Source organism: Canis aureus, chromosome 22 (assembly GCF_053574225.1).
Source record: "Canis aureus isolate CA01 chromosome 22, VMU_Caureus_v.1.0, whole genome shotgun sequence".
Taxonomy (NCBI): domain Eukaryota; kingdom Metazoa; phylum Chordata; class Mammalia; order Carnivora; family Canidae; genus Canis; species Canis aureus.
This window is the reverse complement of record NC_135632.1, coordinates 30,383,971-30,405,014: the sequence shown is the minus strand read 5'-3', so window position 1 is coordinate 30,405,014 and position 21,044 is coordinate 30,383,971. Positions and strand designations below refer to the sequence as shown.

Here is a 21,044-nt window from a genome sequence, read left to right as displayed (position 1 = left end):
AACCCTCTTGCACTCTTGGTGGGCATGTGAACTGGTGCAGCCACTCTGGAAAACTGTGTGGAGGTTCCTCAAAGAATTAAAAATAGATCTGCCCTATGACCCAGCAATTGCACTGCTGGTGATTTACCCCAAAGATACAGATGCAGTGAAAAGTTAAGACACCTGCACCCCAATATTTATAGCAGCAATGTCCACAATACCCAAACTGTGGAAGAAGCCTAGGTGTCCATTGAAAGATGACTGGATAAAGAAGATGTGGTCTATGTATACAATGGAATATTACTCAGCCATTAGAAAGGAGGAATGTCCTACTTTCCATTAGAAAGTGGATTTACTTACCACTTCAACCACCATTTACTTCAACGTGGTTGAAACTGGAGGGTATTATGCTGAGTGAAGTAAGTCAATCGGAGAAGGACAAACATTATATGGGCTCATTCATTCAGGTAATATAAAAAATAGTGAAAGGGATTATAGGGGAAAGGAGAGAAAATGAATGGCAAAAATCAGAGAGGGTGACAGAACATGAAAGACTCCTAACTCTGGGAAAGGAACAGGGGATAGTGGAAGGGGAGGTAGGCGGGGTGACGGGGTGACTGGGTGACAGGCACTGATAAGGGCACTTGAATGGATGAGCACTGGATGTAATGCTATATGTTGGGAAATAGAACTCCAATAAATATATATATATATATATATATATATATATATATATATGAAACATACAAAGTAAAGAATACAACATATGAAGTAGATACATGCAAAAATAGAAGTCATCAAAACTAGATAAATGGCATTTTAGTTTTTATTTATTGGTATATAACAAGCCACCTCAAAACAGTGGTTTAAACAATTTACCATTTTCTCTCATGCTTCTACAATTTGACTCCACTCAGCTGGGTACTTCTTTCTTGGACTCTTCTATTTGACTTCAGTCAGATAACAGCTGCAGCTAAAGTCATCTGCAGAACTAGGCTGGTTACCAAAGATGGCTTCCTCATTCACATCTCTGGCACCTCTGTGCCCTTCTTGGTTGTAGCTCTGTATGTCAGTGTGGCCCTGGGTTTTATATGCTAGTTCAAACCTGCGAGAGGAAGGAAGTTGAATTTCCAGGCTGGTTAGGGTTGTACCTATAAGAGTTTAGCATCATTTCTGCTGTGTTCTGTTGGTCAAAATAGGGCCTGATCAGATTCAAGGAAGTGGAGAAATACATCCTACCTCTTGATTGGGGAGGGACAATGGCAATATCCAAATGCAAAATTGCATTTGGTGGTAGCTACGATTTCACATTTCTTTGTAAAATACAATACAACAATGAAGCGTTTTGGCAAGGGGCAGCATCATGGGAAAGGCAAAACAGAGCCAAGTTTTGAAGAATAAATCAAATTTTCATAGGTACAAAAGATGACACAGGTTACGTGGAGTATATTCCAGGGACAGTGGAGCTGTTGTTCCAATACATAGAGTGTTAAATTGTATGTTGAGTGCCAGAGAGAGTATAAAGGCATATGTATGCAGAAGAGTATAAAATACAAGGTCAGGGCTTTGGCAAATAGGTCTGGAGACTTAGACATGGATGGAACAGTGAAAGATCATGTCAATTATATTCAAGTGATAAAGGAAAGAAGGGTTCCAAGGAAATGAATGGGGTCAGGTTCTTTTAAGAAAGCTCACGCTAGCAATAGTGTGAATTAAAGTTTCTCTCTCTCTCTCTCTCTCTCTCAGTAGAAACAGGTAAACTTGTGGAGTGCTATTACACCAAAGGGCAGGCTACCTTCATTGGATTTGAAGTCAGTCTATCTAGGTTTGAACCCTGGTGCCATTTACTAACTGTGTGACACTGTGCAGGTTACTTGGCCTCTCTGTGCCTCATTTTCTTTATCTGAAAAGTAGACTAATATACAAGGAGTGATTAGCATCATTATATGAACTAATATATATGAAGCATTTAGAATAGTCCTTGGGATATAGAAAACATATTTTCTGGAATTCTGCTTTATTAGGCTATTAATGTAGCTGGAGCTTACCAGATACCTATCACAGTATCTCATTTAATATCTTTTCTTAACCTTTTTAAATTTATTTATTTTTTTAAACATTTTTATTTATTTATGACAGTCACAGAGAGAGAGAGAGAGAGGCAGGGACATAGGCAGAGGGAGAAGCAGGCTCCATGCACCGAGAGCCCGACGTGGGATTCGATCCCGGGTCTCCAGGACCGCGCCCTGGGCCAAAGGCAGGCGCCAAACTGCTGCGCCACCCAGGGATCCCAACCTTTTTAAATTTAAATTCAATTTGCTAACATATAGCATAACATCCAGTGCTCATCCCATCAAGTGCCTTCCTCATTGTCCATAACCCAGTTACCCCATCCCCCCATCCACTTCCCCTTCCACACCCTCTGTTTGTTTCCCAGAGTTAGTCATTTAATATCTTAACAACTCAATGAGGTAGGTACCATTATCAGCCCCTTTGATAGATGAGGACACCAAGATACAGAAGACTACATAACTTTCTTGAGGTCAACCATTTGCAGTGGGGACCAAATCTAGCAAAGAGAATAAAATCAGAAAAATGTAGGAGCAGAATCAGAGTTTTCCACTTTATATTCTACATTGAAATAACTGTATTTCTACTTAGAGTACCAAAGCATTTTTTTGCAATGATGAGGATTGTAATTTTAAAAACATCATCTCTCAACCAATGATTTTAATTTTTGCCTAAGTGTAAGGCTTACCAGTTGCTAAAATTAAACTTATTAAAAACTACAAATAACTATTTGCTTAAACAGAGAGATCAATTGTACTTTCTATCTATCAGAAAGAAAATAGCTGACAAACTAACTTTGCAGGAAGCATCAAAGTTTGAGCTTGCCTTTTCTTGGTTAGCAGCCCTACAAAATACTTCGATGATTTAGCGTAGTAGCTTCTCCTACTCAACTCACTCTGATATACAGACAACTTACTCCTCCCAGAATACACAGCCTGGAATAGATCAATCAGAAATTGCAACCTGAATACAGAAGTAATAAGGAACTTGAAAGTATGACTTCCTTCAAGTGATGAATATTATTTTTTATTCCTCTCTTTATTCAACTGTTGTTTTGTGTTATGCCATGATACAGAAGACGTTTTGTGAGAGCAGAAATAAAGCTTTAGGAAACCTCTCTAGGAAAAAAGGAAGAAGAAGAAGAAGAAGAAGAAGAAGAAGAAGAAGAAGAAGAAGAAGCAGCAGCAGCAGAAGAAGGAGGAGGAGGAAGAGGATAAAAAAAAAAAAAAAAGAATAGATCTGGGCCAACAACTAGTGTCCATGGAATAAACACTTCCCTTTCTCTTTGAGACATGTTTTGTGAGACAAATTTAAATGACATGATCAAAAACCTTTCATGCTCACAACAGGGAGCCCTTGGCTAAAAGGGCGAGTTCTTGTGAATTCTTTGGATAAGCACTATTTGAGCGGTTCCCTTAAATCCCTTGTTGCTTCTCAGTGAGCTAACACTCATTACCCATTGGAGAAGGAATCTGTGGGAAAGTTGTCACATTCTTTTCACTCAGCCTCCAACTAACTGTTTCATGAGCTCTTTTGTTGATTGATACTGCACCCATATGAGTTAGCTGGAAGGTTGGTTTTCAAAACAGCCTGGAAACCATGAGAAACACACTGGCTAAAAGCTCTTCACTTAAAGCGGGGGTGGGGGGGGTGGGGGGGGGAGTCCTTTACATTCTCTCCCTTTTTCTCTGGTTTTATCCTAACCAGATGGATTCAGTGACTGGAAAACCAAAAACTATAAAATAAAAATATGCTTTTCTTCACAATGGGAAGTTCATTGCCAATACATGGAGGAAGAGACATTCCTCAGCTCTAATACTTGGGGTTCTAAATGGCACCTGGGGAAAGAGCAGCCTTGTCCTCACCAGTGGCTACCTCTTGAGCAATTGAAGGGCAAGAGGCAGGATGAAGTACCAAAGGGTTTTTTTTGGCCACATTCCCTTTCTTCAAAAATTTTAGCTTGGTTTTTCTATAACTGACTCCTGTAGGCCAAAAAAAAGGAAACAGAGTTTTCTCCTTTTCTGAAGTCAGGAAAATTGAATTACTTTAGGATTACTTAAAATTCTTAACATCCTTTCTAGGGACCCTCAAACTAGGAACCTGTATTTTTAACAGTGGAACTGAATTCTTTGTTTTACTCTATTTTACATTATGTTGTTCAAGCCATAAAAAATGTTAAGATTGGTTTCTTAAAGGTTGAGAAAGAGCAGATAGAGGAATCTGAAACCAAAAAAGGCACAGAAGAGATGCCATAACTAATTTGAATGCAATTTTGGGTCATGTTATTAACAGTGTTAAACATATTGGTTGTGTTTCCCACAATCAGGTTAAGTGTCAGGGTCTTTTGAAAATTATCTGTACTGATGCAAAACATACTGAAGCATGGTCTGGATCCAGGATGGGAGAAGGAACTGGCAGAAGGCAAGTGAGAGAAGATTTCATATGACTATGCTTAAGCTGAGATACAGTCCTGATGGTCATTGGAAATCAAAGCAGAAAGCAACTATCCATATCAAGTGAAGTTTAAATACAGAGGCTGCACACATGGTGTTTATCTTATACTGTGGGCCAGGTTCATTCATTTAACACATTCTATGGAGAATGCAAGACTTTTCAAAACCCCAATTTAGTGTCAGGAGGTTCCCCCAAATATTTCATTGTCCCTGGGCCTGAAGTGACTAAACATGTAAAGAATTAGTGCAGGCAAAAAGTAACAGATACAGTCATCTACATTAAGTTTTCTACAAGACTAACTGTGGAAGGAGCCTCAGTGTCCATCGAAGGATGAATGGATAAAGAAGATGTGGTTTATGTATACAATGGAATATTACTCAGCCATGAGAAATGACAAATACCCACCATTTGCTTAGACGTGGATGGAACTGGAGGGTATTATGCTGAGTGACATAAGTCAATTGGAGAAGGACAAACATTATATGGTCTCATTCATTTGGAGAATATAAAAAATAGTGAAAGGGAATAAAGGGGAAAGAAGAAAAAATGAGTGGGAAATATCAGAAAGGGAGACAGAACATGAGAGACTCCTAACTCTGGGAAACGAACTAGGGGTGGTGGAATGGGAGGTGGGCAGGGGTGGGGGTGACTGGGTGACGGGCACTGAGGGGGGCACTTGATGGGATGAGGACTGGGTGTTATTCTCTATGTTGGCAAATTGAACACCAATAAAAAATAAATTTACATATTTCTTTTTTTCTACAAGACTATAAAGTAAGGTCTGGCAAAGTACTAGATTAAAGCACTGTTATCAACCTCAGATTGGATGCTGGTAAATACATCTGGAGCAAGATACCTGTTTCAAAGCCAAAAGTATATCTTTATTTGCTTTTCTGACTAATCTCAGTCTCACATTCTATTGAGCAGAAATCAAAGGAGAGATATTTTAACTATTTTGCCTAAGATTTTGGTCAAGCATTGTCAGTTTTTATAGCTATTTTTAAGCGACCTACTCTAAAAGCAAACTTTGAGAACTTAGCTGGAAATCGTTATGAGAATTTCAGTGAGTAGAAGAATGAGGAATTACTTCTGATGAATGGTGCTTTATATTAGAAAGTGCATCCCTTGTAATAAAGCTATCTGCTTAAGTCAGAGGGAACTGAAAACATGAGGCTAGTCAGAGACTCCATCAACCCTGGAAGTCACTGGAGTCAAGCACTCAGCCAGTTTATTCTCAAAGCCTTAAAGAGACTTAGCTTCTGGTGTCTGATGAGCCCCAAAGGCTAGGCCTCCTGTGACTGGTCTATGTGGGTAGGGTAGCAAAGTGCCAAAGACAGTCCATAATAGAGAGCCAAAAGAAAGTTAAGACAGATTCAAGGGGTATAGTAAATACTTTTTATGTCAGTGGGAAACCTATAATTGTGGTTTGGAAAACAGCAGTTTCATGCTGAGCAGCCTGAGGTGCAGCTCCTAGAAATGCGGGAGGGGGGAGTTTTTTTGGAAGCATGGGCTTAAAAATGAAGTTAAAGAGGAGAGTTCCAGTCCAAGATGGTGACACAGGAAGACCTTGAACTCACCTCCTTCTTGAACATGCCAAATCTATACATATTTATAAAGCAATTCCTCATGAAGAACTAAGGGCTGACAAAAACAGTTTCTGCATAATGTAAGATAGAGAAACCACATAGAGAATGGCAAGAGAGGCAGAGACATAGTAATGAAGACAGAGATATAGTAATGAAGGGAAATCCCCACCTCTAATGCTGCAAACTGCAGTGGAGAGGAATAGTAATGGGGGACTGTGAGCTGATTCATTTGCCAGGGGCACATAAAAACAGCTGTGGTTTAAAAGAATAACCAGTATATAAAAGATCCATCCTTAGAGCTCTACCAAATACCAGAAGAGCTGCAGGAATTCTCTCCAGGTCACAGAGGCTGGCAAGCACCATGGTTTACAGTCACCCTCCATGTTGATGGTGTAGGCAGGAGCAGGATTCTGGGTGTTGTAGCTCACCCTTCAGTGAGCCTGGGCCTCTAGCCCATACTAGCCCCATCTCATGCAAGGTTGTCTCAGCATGGCATATACTGGGATGCCTCTGGTCAGCACACATTAAAGCTCTCCAGCCATCACACCAAGGTTACACAAGTACAAAACACCCAAGAAAACTCCAGGCCAGCACCATTCTGAATCCAGACAACTGGACAGGGCATCCCCAGCACAGAGTACTTGGGGACATCCAAGTTCACATCTCCTTTAGCTGCATCCACTCTGCCAAGGTGTCCCCTGCACCAAGCATCCCAGGAACCCCCAAGCCCATGCCTATCATGATTCCAGCCATGCTTCCAGAGTATTTTCCATGTGGAACACTCTAAGACTCCTGGCCCACAGCACACCTTGGCTCCAGCTGTACCATCAGAGAACCCCCTATGTGGAATGTGCTGAGACACCCCAGCTTACATCAACCTTGGCCCCAATCACTCCCACAAGGCAACCCCTGTGCTTAGATGCCGGGACACCCCAGCTTGCACCCATTTAGCTTCACCTGTTCGACCAGGGTGCTCCTTGTGCCGGGCATACTGAGACACACTGGACCATGCTCCACCTTAACTCCAGTTATGCCACTAGGATGCCCTATACACAGAACACACAGAGATACCCCAGCTGGCATCCCAGCTTGTACCCACTTCAGCTTCAACTGTCCTGCCAGGATTTTCTCTATGCAAAAAGCCCCTGAACCATTGTTTCTTATAACCACTTAAGATCCAATCATCCCAGCAGAGAGTGCCCCCATGATGACCTTCTGCCCATACCAAACACAGCTTCAGCCAGGAAGCCAAAATCACTAGGTATGCCTAGCCTACACATGAGATGACCACACACAAGAGCATTCCTTTAAATTTAGAAGTAGTTGTTCTGACTAATTCATAGAAACAAGTACAGAAAGTCAAGCAAAATAGGGAGACGAAATATGTTCTAAACCAAAGAATAAGACAAAACCTCAGAAAAAGAACTAAATGAAATGTAGATATACAATATGCCTCATAAAGATTTTAAAGTAATGATCATAAAGATGCATATTGCAGAGAAGAGTGAAGGAATTCTATGAGAATTTAAACAAAGAGAAAATATAAAAAGAACCAATGATATTTGAAAAATAAAATAAATGAAAAATACACTAAAGGGAATCAGCAGTATATTAGAGAATGCAGAAGAATGAGTCAGTGATCTAGAAGACAGGCTAATGGAAAACATACAAGTTGAACAGGAAAAAGATTTAAGTGAGGATAGGTCAAGGGATCTGTTGGACAACATCAAGCAAACAAACATTTCCATCATATTGGTCCTAGAAGAAAAGAGAAAGAAAGGAGTAGGAAACACATTTAAAGAAATAATAGTTGGAAATATTCATAAACTTCTTAGGAACCTCCATACTGTTCCTTAAAAAGTTAAAAAATTCAGCTACCCTATGACCCACCAATTGCACTACTAGGTATTTACCTCAAAGATACAAATGTAGTGATCCAAAGGGTCACCTGCATCCCACTGTTCATAGTAGCAATGTCCACAATAGTCAAACTGTGGAAAAAGCCAAAATGTCCATCGACAGATGAATGGATAAGGATGTGGTGTGTATTAATATAATATATATTAGCTCTTATATTCCTTCCATTATATATATATATATATACACACACACACACACACACATATACATATATATATATTCCAATATTTTATTGGAAGGAATATAAGAAACAGTGCAGACGATTATAGGGAAGGGAGGGAAAAATGAATGGGAAGTCGTCAGAGAGGGAGAAAAACTATGAAATAGTCTTAACTATAAAAACAAAACTGAGGGCTGCTGGAGGGGAGGTGGGTGGGGGAATAGAGTAATTGGGTGAAGGGCATTAAGGAGGGCATGTAATGTGAACACTGGATGTTATACACAACTGATAAATTATTGAACAATACATCTGACACTAATGATGTACTAGAGGTTGGCTAATTGAATTAAAATTTTGAAAAATTTGAAAAATAAACTGTTATTGACAAAAAAATCCATAAACTGGAGAAAGGAATAGATATCTGATTTTAAGAATCACAGAGATTTTCAAACAAAATGAACTCAGGGATGGTCACATGAAAACACATAAGGATTAAAATGTCAAAGCTTAAAGATAAAGGAAGAATTTCAACAGCAGCAAGAGAGGAGGAAAAAGTTGTGCACACAGGGAACTCTAAGCCTATCAGCTGAGTTTTCAGCAGAAACTTTTCAGGACAAAATAGAGTGGAACAATATACTCAAAGAGCTGAAAGAAGGAAAGAAAAAAACCTACAATTAAGAGTACTCTACCTTGAGGGGCACCTTGGTGGCTCAGTTAGTTAAGTGTCCAACTCTTAATCTTGGCTCAGATCATGATCTCAGGGTTGTGAGACAGAGCCTTGCACTGGGCTTCACATTCAGCAGGGAGTCTGCTTAAGATTCTCACCTCTCCTTCTGCCCCTCCCCCCTCTAAAATAAATAAATAAATAAATAAATCTTAAAAAAGAAAGAATATCTGACAAGATTATAATTCAGATTTCAAGGAACAATAAAGCACGTTCTAGACAGAGTTAAAGGAGCTCATCAACACTAAATCAGGCTTAAAAGAAATATTATAGGGACTCCTTTAAGTGGAAAACAAAAGATCATAATTAGAAGTAAAAAGTTATAAAATATGACAACATATACATAAAATGTGGAGGAAGTATTAAAATGTTCTTTCAGAACATGCTTGATTTAATTAACCATCAAATTAATGTAGACTGCTATAGCCTTGGAATATTCTATATGACCTCATGGTAACCACAAACCCAAATCTATAATATAATTGATATACAAAAAATAAAGAGAAAGAAAACCAAGAATAACACTATAGAAAGTCATCAACCACCAGGAAGAGAGCAAAAGAAGGACCAGTGAAGAACTACAAAAATAACCAACAATTAACTAAATGAGAATAAATACTTAATCATTATTTTATTTTAAAAAGATTTTATTTATTTATTCATGAAGAACAGAGAGAGAGAGAGAGAGAGACATAGGCAGAGGGAGAAGCAGGCTGCATGCAGGAAGTCTCATGTGGGACTCGATCCCAGGACTCCAGGATCACATCCTAAGCCAAAGGCAGGCAGACACCCAACCTCTGAGCCACCCAGGCATCCCTTTAATCATTATTTTAAATGTAAATGAAGAAAATATCCCAATCAAAAGACCTGGGATAGTGGGGGCACCTGAGTGACTCAGTCAGTTGAGCATCTGCCTTTGGCTCAGGTCATGATCTCAAAGTCCCTGGGTTGAGCCCTGCATTGGGCTCCCTATTCAGTGGGGAGTCTGCTTCTCCCTCTCCTGTTACCCCATTCGTGCTTTCTCTAGCTTTCTTTCAGTCTCTCAAAGAAATAAATAAAATCTTTAAAAAATAAAATAAATAAAAATAAACCAAAAGACCTAGGGTAGTGAAATGAATAACAATAGCAGAAGACTCATCTATATACTGCCTATGAAAGACTCATTTCAGACATAAAGACATGTAGAGATTGAAACTGAAGGGATAGAAATATACATACTATACAAATAGAAGCAATAAGAAAAAGGAGGAGGAAGGGAAGAAGAAAGAAAGAAAGAAAGAAAGAAAGAAAGAAAGAAAGAAAGAAAGAAAGAAAGAAAGAAAAAAAGAAAGAAAGAAAGGAAGAAAGAAAGAAAGAAAGAAAGAAAGAAAGAAAGAAAGAAAGAAGAAAGAAAGAAAGAAGAAAAAGGAGGAGGAGGGGAAGAAAGAAAGAAAGCAAGCAAGCAAGCAATAGCAATATTTATGTCAGAAAAAAATACTTTAAAACAAAGACTGTAACAAGAGACAAAGAAAAGCATTATATAATGATAAAAAAGTCAATCTGGCAAGAGGATTTAACAATTGTAAATATCTATGTACCTAATATTGGAGTATCTAAGTACATAAGGAAATAATAACTGACATAAATGGAGAAATTGACAGTAATCCAAAAATGTAGGAGATTTTAACATCTTGTTTACATCAATAGATTCAGGTAGAAAATTAGTGAGTGTCTTTGATGACACATTATACCAGATAAACTTAACAGATATACACTGAACGTTTTATCCAAAACAACAGAATACATATTATTTTCAATGTGTATTGAACGTACGAAACATTCTCCAGGAATAGATCACATTTTAGATCTCAAAACAAATCTCAAATAAATTTAAAGAGATTGAAATAATATCATGTGTCTCTTTTGAAAACAATAGTATAAAATTAGAAATCAATGAAAAGAAAAAATGGAAAAAACTCAAGAAACACATGAAAGCTAAACAATATCCTACTAAACTGGGAATGGGTCAATGAAGATGAGATGGGTAATCACAAAATACATGAAGACAAATGAAAATAAAAGCAAAATAATTTAAAATACTTGGGACACAGTAAAAGCAGTTTTAGGAAGGAAATTCCTAGCAATATAAACACAACTTTAAAAAAAAAAAAAAAACAGGAAAAAAATCTCAAATACATAATCTAACCTTACTCCCAAAAGAACTAGAAAAAGAACAATGCCCAAGAAAAAAAGATTAGAAAAGACATGATTAAAATAGACTTTTAAAAGGGGCAAAAGAAAAGATCAATTAAAAAAATAGTGGGGTTCTTTGAAAATATTAAAACAATTAATAAGCCTTTAGCCAACTCATCAAAAAAATACATAAATAAATAACATTATAAATTAAAACAGATGACTAAAAACCAACACCACAGAAATATGAAGGATTATAAGAGAACACTATTTAAAAAATCATGCCAACAAATTGCTCGTCCTAGAATAAATGAATAAATTCCTAGAAACATAAAATCTTCCAAATCTGAATTTGAAAGAAATAGATTTGAACATATCATTTGTGGTAATGAAATTGAATATTTAATTTTAAAAACTCTGAAGAACAAAAGTCAAGACCAGATAGAATCACAGGTAAATTTTACCAAATATTTATGCATCACTTTTCTTTTTTTGTATATTTTTTATTGGAGTTCAAATTGCCAACATATAGTATAACACCCAGTGCTCATCCCATAAGTGCCCTCCTCGGTGCCGATCACCCAGTCACCCCATCACCCTGCCCACCTCCCCTTCCACCACTCTTCGTTCATTTCCCAGAGTTAGGAGTCTCTCATGTTTTGTCACCCACTCCAATATTTCCCACTCATTTTCTCTCTCTTCTCCTTTAATACCTTTCACTATTTTTTATATTCCCTATATGAGTGAAACCATATAATGATTGTCCTTCTCCCATTGACTTATTTCACTCAGCGTAATAGCCTCCAGTTCCATCCACATCGAAGAAAATGGTGGGTATTCGCCCTTTCTAATGTCTGAGTAATATTCCATTGTATATATAGACCACATCTTCTTTATCCATTCATCTTTTAATGGACACCGAGGCTCCTTCCACAGTTTGGCAATTGTGAACATTGCTGCTATAAATGTTAGGGTGCAGGTGTCCTACCATTTCACTGCGTCTGTATCTTTGGGGTAAATCCCAGGTAGTGCAATTGCTGGGTCATAGGGTAGCTCTATTTTTAACTCTTTGAGGAACCTCCACACAGTTTTCCGGAGTGGCTGCACCAGTTCACATTCCTACCAATACTGCAAGAGGGTTCCTCTTTTTCCATATCCTCTGCAACATTTGTTGTTTTCTGTCCTGTTAATTTTTGCCATTCTCATTGGTGTGAGGTGGTATCTCATTCTGGTTTTGATTTGTATTTCCCTGATGGCAAGTGATGAGGAGCATTTTCTCCTGTTCTTGTTGGCCATGTGCATGTCTCTTTGGTGAAATTTCTGTTGATGTGTTTTGCCCATTTCATGATTGGATTGTTTGTTTCTTTGCTGTTGAGTTTAAGAAGTTCTTTATAGATCTTGGATACTAGCCCTTTATCTGACAATGACATTTCTATACACTAACGATGAGACTGAAGAAAGAGAAATTAAGGAGTCAATCCCATTTACAATTGCACCAAAAGCATAAGATACTTAGGAATAAACCTAACCAAAGAGGTAAAGGATCTATACCCTAAAAACTACAGAACGCTTCTGAAAGAAATTGAGGAATACACAAAGAGATGGAAAAATATTCCATGCTCATGGATTGGAAGAATTAATATTGTGAAAATGTCAATGCTACCCAGGGCAATTTACACATTCTATGCAATGCCTATCAAAATACCATGGACTTTCTTCAGAGAGTTGGAACAAATCATCTTAATATTTGTGTGGAATTAGAAAAGACCCCAAATAGCCAGGCGAATATTGAAAAGGAAAACCAGAGCTGGGGGCATCACAATGCCGGATTTTAAGTTGTACTACGAAGCTGTGATCATCAAGACAGTGTGTGGTATTGGCACAAAAACAGACACATAGATCAATGGAACAGAATAGAGAACCCAGAAATGGGCCTCCAACTCTATGGCCAACTAATATTCGACAAAGCAGGAAAGACTATCCACTAGGAAAAGGACAGTCTTTTCAATAAATGGTGCTGGGAAAATTGGACAGCCACATGCAGAAGAATGAAACTGAACCATTCTCTTACACCATACACAAAGAGAAACTCAAAATGGATGAAAGATCTAAATGTGAGACAAGAATCCATCGAAATCCTAGAGGAGAACATAGGCAACACCCTTTTTGAACTTGGTCACAGCAACTTCTTGCAAGATACATCTATGAAGACAAGGGAAACAAAAGCAAAAATGAACTATTGGGACTTAAGATAAAAAGCTTCTGCACAGCTAGAGTAACTGTCAACACAACTAAAAGTCAACCTACAGAATGGGAGAAGATATTGCAAATGACATATCAGATAAAGGGCTAGTATCCAAAATCTATAAAGAACTTATTACTAAATATTTTATTTTATTTATTTTTTATAATAAATTTATTTTTTTATTGGTGTTCAATTTACCAACATACAGAATAACACCCAATGCTCATCCCATCAAGTGCCCCCCTCAGTGCCTGTCACCCATTCACCTCCACCCCCCACTCTCCTCCCCTTCCACCACCCCTAGTTCATTTCCTAGAGTTATTACTAAATATTTTAAAAAGAGTTAGCACCTATTCTCTTCAAACTTCCCAAAAAATAGAAGAGGAAGAAAAGCTTCCAAAGACATTTTGTGAGGCCAGCATTACCCTGATACTAAAACCAGAGAAAGACACTATAGACAAATATCCCTAATGAATGTAATACAAAAATCTTCAATAAAGTACTAGCAAACTACATTCAATAATATATTTAAATGATCATTCAACAATCAAGTGTGATTCCTTTTGGTGACACAAGGATGGTTCAATATTCACATTTCAAGGTGATGAACCACATTAACAAAAGGAAGTATAAAGGTTTCATAGTCATCTCAATAGATGCAGAAAAAGCACTTGACAAAATTCAACATCCATTCATGATAAAAACTCTCAACAAAATGGGTTTAGAAGGAATATTCCTCAATATAATAAAGGGCATGTATCACAATGGCACTTCTAACATCATAAACAATGTAAAAAGAAGGAGTTTTACTTAAGATCATGAACAAGACAAGAATATCCATCCTGACAACCATCATTCAACATAGTACTAGAAGTCCTACTCACAGCAATCCAACAACAAAAAGAAATAAAAGCATCCAAGTTGGTAAGGAAGAAGTTCAACTTAACATTTGCAGATGACAGGATGCTATGCATAGAAAATCCTAATGACTATACCAAAAAGCTATTTGAAGAAATAAATGAATTCAATAAAGTTGCAAGATACAAAATAAATGCACGAAATTATTTGAGTTTCTATACACAGTGAAGTGGCAGAAAGACAAAGTAAGAAAACAATTCCATTTATAATTGTATCAAAAAGAACAAAATACAAAAAAAAAATAAAAAAAGAACAAAATACTTACAAATAACCTTAACTGAAGAGGTGAAAAATCTACTCTGAAAACAAACAACAGTGATGAAAGAATTGAAGAGGACACAAATAATGAAAGATTTCATAGTCATGGATTGGAAGAATTAATGCTATTAAAATGCCCATACCATCCAAAGCAATCTACAGATTCTATGCAATCCCTAGAAAAATACTAAAAGCGTTTTTCACAGAACTAGAACAAATAATCCTAAAATTTGTATGGAACCACTCCATACAAATAGCCAAAGCAATATTAAGAAAGGAGAACAACTACAGTTATCACGATCCCAAATTTCAAGATATAATACAAAGCTATAGTAATCAAACTAATCAAACTAATATGGTATCAGTACAAAACCAGACACATATCAATAGAAAAGAACAGAGAGCCCGGAAATAACCCATGTTTACATGGATTATTAATCACGGCCAATTAGTCTATGATAAAGGAGAGAATACACAGTGGTTGAAAAGATAGTCTTTTCAGGAAACAGTGCTGGGAAAACTAGACTGCCATATGCAGGAGAATGAAACTGGACCATTTTCTTACACCATACACAAAAATAAATCCAAAATGTATGAAAGATCTAAATGTAAGGTCCAAAACCATAAAACTCCTAGAAAACATAGACAGTAAGCTCTTTGACATTGGTCTTAGCAACATTTTTCTAGACATAACTCTCAGACAAGAGAAACAAAAGCAAAAATGAACTATTGAGCCTAAACAAAAAATAAAAAGCTTCTGCACAGTGAAAGAAACCATCAACAAAATGAAAAGGGAACCTACTCAATGGGAGAAATTATTTGCAAATGATGTATCTGAAAAGGGCTAAGTATCTAAAATATATAAAGAACTTATACAACTCTACATGAAAAAAAATTTCAATTTAAAAAAAAACAGAGGACCCGAACAGATGTTTTTTTGAAAGAAGACATACAGATCAAAACCACAATGAGATATTACCTTACAACTGTCAGAATGGCTAGAACAAAAAGACGAGAAATGACAAGCATTTGTGAAGATGTGGAGGAAAAAAACCCTTATATACTGTTGGTAGGAATATAAATTGGTTCAGCCACTGGTAAATAGTATGGAGATTCCTTTAAAAAATTAAAACTAGAGATACCATATGATCCAGTAATTCCACTACTGGGTATTTACAAAAGAAAACAAAAACAGTAATTTGAAAAAATATATGCTCCCCTATGTTAAAAACTGCTGCACTATTTATTTAGACAAGATATGGAAGCAACACAAGTGTATATCAATAGACAAATATGTCATGTGTATGTGTATGTGCGCAAAGGAATATTATTCAGCCATAAAATAGAATGAGATCTCACCTTATGTAACAATGTAGAAGGATCTAGAGGGTATTAGGCTAAGTGAAAAAAATAAGGAAAAAGACAAATATCTATCATTTTTACTCATGTAGAATCTAAAACAAATGAATAAACAAACAAAAAGCACAAACAGAATTATAAATACAGGAAATGGGCTATTTGTTGCTAGAGGGGTGGAGAATGGGGGGAAGAACAAAATGGGTGAAGAGGAGTCAGAGATACAGGCTTTCAGATATGGAATGAATAAGTTATGGGGATGAAAGCTCCAGAATAGGGAATATAGTCAGTGGTATTGTAGTAGGGTTATATGGTGACAGATGGTAGTTACACTTTATGGTATGCATGACATAAGATAGGGAATTGTAAAATCACCATATTGTATACCTGAAATTAATTTAACATTGGGTGTCAACTGTGTTTCAATAAAAAATTTAAATATTAAAAATTTTTAAAAGATGAAGAGGCCATTGCTTAGAGGATATCAATCATGATGAATGGCCTCTGTCACAAGAGACTAAAAGAGACTTGGCAACCATCTAGGCATAAGTCTTTGAGATCACAAGAAATATACATATCATTCCTGAACATTTTTATCCATTTATTTAAAAGATTTATTGGGTACTTAAAATGAGTCTGCTTAAAGTAACAAAATTATGAAAGATACAGAGTAATCAAGGTCAAAGTCAAATAAAATAACACCTCCTTTCCTAAAGCTTGAGTAAGAATGCCAATCTGTTCCTTATATTAGTATTTTAGAGAGGACCATGAGGGCAGTCAGGGTGGCTCAGCGGTTTAGCGCCACCTTCAGCTAAGGGTGTGATCCTGGAGACCTGGGATGGAGTCCCACATCAGGCTCTCTGCATGAAGCCTGCTTCTCCCTCTGCCTGTGTCTCTGCCCCTCTCTCTGTGTCTCATGAAAAAATAAATAAAATCTTTAAAAAAAAAAAAAAGAGGACCATCAATAAAATTTAAACCCTTTTACAACAAATTTAGGATTCAAATTATATATTTTACAGACAATATCACCACTACTTCAATTACTACAAGAAATATTCACTTAACCCCTCCCAAGTGAGTTATAATCTGGACAATTTCAATATATATTCATTATTTTTTTCAATTAAAAAGAACATTTTCTTGAATTTCTTTCCATTTCCTCCCTCTCTTCTCACTCGAACATAAAATTTCACAAAATGTTTTATTGAGTACTTGCTATATGCCTGGTAAAAATAGTTAAAATTATGTAAGATACAGAAAGGATCTAAACTCTATGCCAAAAACAAGACATTCTTTTTTCTATTTTCAAGGTCTTTCTTCTTTATATTTATAAAAATCTCCAGAGGTTATAAAATGCTTTTAATATATCATTTAATACATCATTATTATATTATTATTTATGAGGACTTAGTATGTATTAGCCTCTGTTTGTTCTAATTGTGCAAATTACTTCCCTAAAGCCAAATAACGACCCTTGAGTAGTTGCTATTATATTCCAATTTTCAAATGGAAATTTAAAAATCTAGGATCCAGAAAAAGATTAAAAGAGAATAAGACTTGAGGACAGGGAAGCAAATCTACTCCTCTTTTCAGCAATTACTGATTTAAGATAAAATAAATCATGAAATTGATATTTGCTCACTTGGGAACTTCTCCAACACTAAAGAGTTAAAGGAAACCTCATATGTCTATGAGTAAACTTCTATTAACATAAAGACAGATATTGAAGATGAAAACCACTGCTTAACTATTGTGGTTGCCTGCCATTGGTTTCCTGAGCTCACCCAGGACATATTATTTCAATCACCCATTTAATCCCTACCATAGAATTACTTATTCATTAAAACAGATAGCCCATATAATCAAATATACTGAAACCATAATCTTTTTGAGGTCAGAGACTATTTCAGGTCCTTGCCACAAAATAGTGGGTGCTCATATCATTCTTTCATGTCTACATATATCTAACAAAAACCCACCAACATTTTGCCCACTCTTTTTATAAACATTGAATTCTTATTTTGTACCAGGAAATCTCCTATATGTTAGGGAGTTAGTGCCCAAAAAGACAAAATCTCACTCAAAAGGAAATTTCCAGGCAAGAGTAACAGCAAAGCCAAAAAGCCTGAATTGGAAGTAGGCTATGTATGGACAAAACTAAACAGAAAGGTGAATGTGGAAGCAGGCAAGTGAGTTAGGAGGTGGTTGAGAAACACTTGTTGGCTTTAAATATGGCAAGAGAGATGGTGAGATTTGAGCATAGTTTTCAGATCTAAAATGAACATGATTGGCTGATAATGTAAGTATAGCATCTAGCCAGAAACTGTTGTCATTTGTTTATAGGAGCAGGCTACCTGCAGAGTGAAGATGACCAACAGTTCTCTGTGGGCCATAAGCATGAATGTCTATTAGAGTAGAAAGGTCGTATGAGCCATTGGATACATTAGTCTAGTGCCCTAAAGTAAAGTTAGGGCTTGACTGTGCTGCATGCTGAAATTACAAACATGAATAAGCACGGTTTTTGATCTCAAAGGCCTCACAATCTAATGTGTATTGTTGGACATGTTTTGGTTAATAGAAACTGAGCTCGTATTTATTCCTTGACTAGTCAGTTATCTTCGTGAGGACAGGGATGTTATTTCATCCATCTCTGAAACTGCATTCTTTAACATATAGTACAGGTTCATTATATTTGTGCTAAGTTGGACTGAATATAATCAGCCCAAGCAGAGAACCACTGGTCTGATACATTGATAAATGCAAGAACAGAAGATGCTATAAATGATGGTTTCTGCTTTCCATGAGCATAAACTTTAGATGAGAAAACAAAGTACATTCTTGAAAATAAAAATTTGAAAGCACATATACTCAGTGACAAATGTGTATAAATAGAAATATTTATAGGTTATGAGTGGAAACATCTGAAGTTTCGGGTGATCATGGAAGCTATCAGGGAGGTATATATGCAGGTCTGAGCCTTGGGGGATAGGTAGGATTCAGAGGACTGGTAAATTTTATGGTAGCAGGTACCATACCACATTCTTATAAAAAGTCACCAATGTGGGATATTAATTTGAACAGAAAGACTGAATCTTTTTGAGCAAAGCTTTAAATGTTGGTTAAATACCTAGAATTTAGGGACATCTGGGTGGCTTAGTGGTTGAGCATCTGCCTTCAGCTCAGATAGTAATCCTGGGGTCCTGGGATCAAGTCCCACATCAGGCTCTCTGTGTGGAGCCTGCTTCTCCCTCTGCCTATGTCTGTGCCTCTCTGTGTCTCTCATGAATAAATACACAAAATCTTAAAAAAAAAAAAAAAAAAAAAACATGGAACTTAGTATGTACACAAACCACTTAAGTGGGGGCTCTCTCCAGAGTTTATACAATTTGAACTTAGAATCAACCAACTCTCCCTCTCAACTTTTATAGAAAAAGCCTCTAATAATGCAGCAGTAGAGTTGATAGGTGCTAAAGTGCCAGAATTCAAGAGGACTTGGAAAATTACCCTCACACCCAAAATGCTCTTCTATCACTTTTATCACCTGCCTCATTGCAAGAAATGCCACCATTAAAGGATCGTCCCTCTAAGCACAGACAGCTCATTTGTCTTCCATTTAGGGTCTATATTCTAATGCATTTGGTGCTAATGCTTTAAGAGACATCGGTTGATGGTTTGAAAATATCCAACATAAGATGGATAAGTGAGGTTTCAAATGTTGAAAGGTACATTGAAAGAGGTTGCAAAATAACCAGTTCCACTGTGCTCTGGGGTGATTTTCTAGTTCTTTCCTCTGAGTTTTATAAACACATTCTTCAAACAATCGGAGGAGAAATCTCTTAAAAAAATCAAAGGACTATCCAAATAATGTCCACGTTATATTTTAAGAAGAATATATTTTTATCATTTCATTTGTTTTCAGGTTTTTTATAAAAGACATTTGGGGAAAGACTGGGAAAAAAGATGGATTTTTTTCTGCACCAGGAAAAGCCTGTGTCCCCAGACAATGGCTATCCATATCAGAATGCTGGATGTTCTCCCCTTTTCCTTTCCTAAGACTTCCTATCCATTTTCCTGTCACTACCTGCCTTTTGCTTCCATATCTCCTCCCTAGAGTTTTCAGCCATAATTTTTTAATATTCACTAAGGGAACTTGCTTACGCTGCTCTTCACACCTGAAATGTCAGACCTAAAGCAAGAGAGCTTTTGAATATGAAACTGGAAGCACATGATGAATCGAGTGTGGGCCACCTCTTGTCCCCTAAAGCCATCAATTGCACATGTCTCATAGCTGCCACACTATTGATCAAATTCTAGTTCTGTTCTAATGTCAAAATGTCTAGTTGGCTAATAGAGACCTCACTCAAAATGGATGAAAATTTGGGGATCTGGGGACCTAAATGGAGAATTCCTAATAAGAATTTTGGAAGAAGTGTCACTTTTTGCTGGTTGCTTTTCTTGGGGCTTAGAATATTCACATAATATTTTAGATACACTAGGTGATTTTATAATAGCCCACCCCCTCATCCATGGGAGAGATGTTCCAAGACCCCTAGTGGATGTCTGAAACCACAGACTCTTTTAAACTATATTTACATACCTCTGATATAGTTTAATTTATAAATTGGGTATAGTAAGAGATGAACAACAAATAATAAAACTATAATATACTATAATAAAAATTATTTGATGTGTCTCTCTCAGACTATATTATTGTACTGTACTCACTCTTCTTGTGATGATGTGAGATAAAATGCCTACATCATGAGATGAGGTGAGGTGAACAATGTAGGCATTGTGACATAGCGTTAGCTAATATTGACCTTCTGATGATATGTCAGAAGAAGGTTCATCTGTTTCCATACTGTGACTGATTGTGGTTAACAAACCACAGAAAGCAAAACCATAGATAAAGGAATGTCACTGTATAGGAGTACTGACCATCTTTGGTACAATTGTTACAGACATCCCTTCCATTCTGTTCTGCAAAGATATCAAGCATTTGTTATATAAGTTCACTTTATTTGGGATTGTAGTGTTAACATTTAGCCTTTTTAAAAAAATTATTATTTTAATGAAATGCTTGACTTAAGCTTTTGATTGTTGAAGCATCTACCTCAAAGTCAGATATCTGAAACAGATTGCCAGCTACAGTGCTACATAAAGAGTCAGGCCTCTCCACTTTTATCCCCTCCCCCCCCAACC

The 21,044-nt window shown here is 36.7% G+C and overlaps 1 long non-coding RNA gene across 1 annotated transcript; it reads right to left on the bottom strand.

Moving 5' to 3' along the window:
- Nucleotides 1-787: 787 nt before the first annotated feature.
- Nucleotides 788-20,617, bottom strand: LOC144294347 (uncharacterized). The gene is made up of 3 exons (XR_013361755.1): nt 20,568-20,617; nt 2,459-2,548; nt 788-1,084 (listed from the first exon to the last, which is right to left on the bottom strand). It is a non-coding gene; the product is annotated as an uncharacterized LOC144294347 (long non-coding RNA).
- Between the last annotated feature and the right edge of the window lie 427 nt (nt 20,618-21,044).